Consider the following 4903-nt stretch of genomic DNA (forward strand, 5'->3'; position numbering starts at 1 on the left):
TATTAAAGCGTAATCATGCCCTCCTGTCTCCTTGTTTGTGCTGTGCAAACATGCTGTGCAAACAGGAATACTCAACTACAGATGTTGTGATGGTCAAGAGCATTCGCCAAGTTCTTCGATTGTATGACATGGCTAGCCGAGATGGATTTAATCCTGATATTCACTTTATCAAAAGGCTCTAATGGGTTGGTTCTGAATCTTGCAAGCTAGGAATCAGTGAGATGTGTAGGCATCTTTGTTGTACTTATTATTTGGATCTTATTTGTTGGTTCTGAATCTTGCAAGTTGGGAATCAATGAGATGTGTAGGCATCTTTGTTGTACTTATTATTTGGATCTTATTTGTTGGTTCTGAATCTTGCAAGCTGGGAAACACGGCATGATGATGCAGAGGACAACAACCATAACAAACAGTTCAAACTCGGTAGTATTATCTTTTGTGAAAGTGCGACAAATGTGATGATCGTGTGCGTCCTGAGAATAATAATTCTAATTGTTGTGCATGTTGATCCTGTGGCACTGATAGAACAAGCGAATGTATTGCTTTTTTGAAGTACAAATTTCTATTAAAGCTAATTAAATTTAAGTAAAGTGACCACTAACTCCTATTATTACAGTACCAATACAGACCCGCTCGTGAACCGACGTGTGGCCGAGGGTGCATCTTCTGCCGGGCGTGCAGCGGACGAGGGAGGGGTAGTAACTGTTGTCGCCTGTACACACTCAGCTTACTGTTGAATCTAGTTCCCCAAGAGCTGAAAAACGAACTGCTGCCGCCGCCTACACACTCGTTCACTCGAAGAGACTCCAATGGCGATCCGAGGGGTGAGTCTGCTGGATATGGACTTCAGCAAGGAGTTCCCCTTTGAGTTCGCCGTTCAGTCCTATGGCTGGACCAAGTTGAATGTGATGTACAGCAACGTTATGGACTCAGTGAAGCTCTGCCTCGCCTTAGTCCTATGGCTGCACCAGGTTCTAGAGCATTCGCCCGTTTCATCGGTAGCACCGACTGCACCTTCGCTACAGTGGAGAGAAGGAAGAACGCGGTGATTCGGCCATCTGGTGGAGCAAGCTTGTCGACATCCAGAAGCAATACAAGATCATCAGCAACGGGCAGGAGAAGGATTCCATGGTTGACCTCGCTGAGACCATCATCGACCCCCGATAAGCCAACATGAAAGAAGACGACCTGAACACATGGGAGGTACCTCTGAATCTAGACTACATAACCTACGCGGCCAAGGGCGCATACGCATGCTACGACATGTACATGCAGATCTTGGACATGAGGGCGTGTCTTCTTCCCGTAACCGACGAGTACACGGACAGCCGCAGCGTCATGATCAAGCGTGCCAGGAAGGTCTAGATGTTGTACTTTATCTGTTTATAAGCACCTTTATCATGTGAGTGTTTCATGCATTAGCCTATGTGTCGTAATTAATTATCTGTTTTGTCCGAAATATTTCTTTTAAGAACCCATTAACCTGATTGCTTTTTTAGTGGCAATTTGCTGATGTATGTAAACTAGTTCACTTGTTGATAAAAAAAATAGTTCACTCGACTGCCGTGCTTTGAATCTCCTTCCTCCCAACATATTCCCCTCCTCAGGTGGACCCAGCAGGTCTCTGAATTTTCTCCCACTTTCTTTTTCGATGTAAACTGAGTTTTCTCCCAGTACTTTCCCCTAGAACCAACTCAACTGTCCCACGTCTAGCCTAAAAAATAATAATACCCCGCGTACTATTAACTCATCAAATTAAAATGATATTTTATTTCGTAAGCTGAAAGTTCTTACAAAATAATAATAATAATTGTTTATATATAACTTGGCAAGTTAACTCCTAGTGATTGCGTACATAAGCTTGCAAAGATTTTACTGACGTGCAATCATGTGTTTATGTTTTTATAACATTTCTCCGTCTAGCCCAACATGATATTTTCACCCAGCCCAGCAAGTCCACGGCTTTCGAGAAAAATGCAAATGGGATTTAAATGGGCTGCGTAGATGCTACATCATTGTTTCACCCAGCCCACCAAATGGACTAAAAAAACAAATGGACTGACAACTGGGTCCACGGCCACAGCCCAGTTGTAACACCCTCAATGTGTCTATATCTCCCACGTGTCGAAGCACGACTTAGAGGCATAACCGCATTGAAAGCAATGTCACAAGTGAGGTAATCTTCGCAAACAACCCATGTGCATAAGTAAGGGAAATAGATACATAGTTGGCTTACAACCGCCACTTCACACAATACATGAATAAAGCATTACATCATCCAGATACAATCAAGGTCCGACTACGGAACCAAAATAAAAGAAGACTACCCCAAAAGCTACACAGATCCCCGATCGTCCCAACTAGGCTCCACTACTGATCAACTGAAAAACGGAACAACATAACGAACACGGTCTTCATCGAGCTCCTCCTTGAGCTCGGTTGCGTCACCTGCACGGTATCATCGGCACCTGCAAACTGGTTTTGGAAGTATCTGTGAGTCACAGGGACTCAGCAATCTCACACCCGCGCGATCAAGACTATTTAAGCTTATAGGTAGGGTAAAAGGTATGAGGTGGAGCTGCAGCAAGCGACTAGCATATCTAGTGGCTAACATATACGCAAAAGAGAGCGAGAAGAGAAGGAAAAAGCACGGTCGAGGAACTATGATCATGAAGTGATCCTAGAACAACCTACGTCAAGCATTACTCCAACACCGTGTTCACTTCTCGGACCCGCCGAGAAGAGACCATCATGGTTACACATGCGGTTGATGCATTTTAATTAAGTTAAGTTTCAGGTTTTCTACAACCGGATATTAACAAATTCCCATCTGCCCATAACCACGGGCATGGCTTTCGAAAGTTCAATCCCTGCAGGGGTGTCCCAACTTAGCCCATCACAAGCTCTCACGGTCAACGAAGGATATTCCTTCTCCCAAGACAATCCGATCAGACTCGGCATCCCGGTTACAAGACATCCTCGACAATGGTAAAACAAGTCCATCAAAGCCACCCGAATGTGCCGACAAATCCCGATAGGAGCTGCACATATCTCGTTCTCAGGGCACACCGGATTGTCCAAGGTTCCGGTAGGCCAGCCCAGAGTTGCCTTTGGTGGCCACCAGCAGCTGACAGGTTGGACCAACACTCAGAGGAGCACTGGCCCAGGGGTTTAAATAAAGATGACCCTTGAGTCTGCAGAACCCAAGGGAAAGAAAAGGCTAGGTGGCGAATGGTAAAACCAATGTTGGGCCTTGCTGGAGGAGTTTTATTCAAGGAGAACTATCAAGGGGTTCCCATTATAACCCAATCATGTAAGGTACGCAAAATCCGGGAACATAACACCGATATGACAGAAACTAGGGCGGCAAGAGTGGAAAAAACACCAGGCATAAGGCCGAGCCTTCCACCCTTTACCAAGTATAGAGATGCATTAATATGAATAAGAGATATTGTGATATCCCAACAAAATATCCATTTTCCAACAAGGAACAAACTCCAATCTTCACCTGCAACTAACAACGCTATAAGAGGGGCTAAGCAAGCGGTAACATAGCCAAACAACGGTTTGCTAGGACAAGGTGGTTAGAGGCTTGGCTTAACAATATGGGAGGCATGATAAGCAAGTGGTAGGTATCGCAACATAGGCATAGCAAAAGAGCGAGCAACTAAGCAAGCAAAGATAGAAGTGATTTCGAGGGTATGGTCATCTTGCCTGAAATCCCGCGAGGAAGAGGAACGAGTCCCTGAAGAAGACAAACGGACGAAGTCGAATGGATCCTCACAAGCGCGACATTATCGGAACCAACCCGAAGAAGCAACACTGGAAAGAAGCAAACAACATAGTAAACAACCACCACATAAACATGGCATGATGCACAATCAAGTATGATGGATGTCCGGTTTTAAATATGCATGGCATGGCAAAGTGCACAAACAACACTACAAGTTAAGTGGAGCTCAATATGCATCGGGATGCATATTAACGGACACCACAATAATTATTTAGTTCTCTCACGTTTATGTACCCAACAATATTAAATTTTGGTTAGCATGGCATGGGGTGAAGCACAACAAAACTACCTATCTAGGCAAGTTTAAATGAGGCCGGAAACAACGAACAACAATTCCGGGAAATCCTCATGTGCATATTTTTTGTTATGGTACTGTTCTATCCTAAACCATATTTTATAGTTGTTAAACATGCAAAGAGATGCCACCATGTTAAACTATGCATTTTTCTACCCCATTTACATATAAAGTTTATTAAATTTGGAGTTATGGTTATTTAGTTATGAAATAAATCATTTTAGCATGACATAGGAGCAAATTTAAACAAACAGCATTTTAAACATTTTAAACATGGATGAAAATGACATATTATGAAACTTGATGAATTCTAGTCATTTTTCATATATGATTCATTTTAATACGATGCACGGTTAAAGAGTTATTATATGCATGAAGAACATGGGCTTTTCTGTAACACCATAAACTCTGGAATATTGGCAAAATTCGCAGGGCCAGGAAAAAATGTAGCGGGCCGAAACAGAGGCTGGACCAACATGAGGAAAGAAAAAAACAAGAGGGCACCGGAGCTGGCCTCACCATGGGCCAAGGCCCGTGAAGGCTGGCAGGCTCGCAGCGGGAGCTGGGCCGGAGGAGGGACTCGGCCCATGTGCGGTTGATGGGGAGGGCTCGTTCGATCTGGCCGGAGAAGTCAACGCGAGCGCGTGGCCATGTTCCTGAAGCAGAGGAAGCAGGGGTGCGCGGCTTCAGGTGGTGTAGGCGCAGCAACGAGCGAAGCAGGACTCGGCGTGGAGGAAGGAGGATGGGCGCGGCGCCGGGATGCTGCAGAAGAGGACCAGTGTCGGGGATGGCTTGCGGGAGCTCCATCGCCGAAG

The sequence above is a fragment of the Triticum urartu genome, chromosome 2A, assembly GCF_056163025.1.
Source record: "Triticum urartu cultivar PI428250 chromosome 2A, HENAU_Tu73, whole genome shotgun sequence".
NCBI lineage: Eukaryota > Viridiplantae > Streptophyta > Magnoliopsida > Poales > Poaceae > Triticum > Triticum urartu.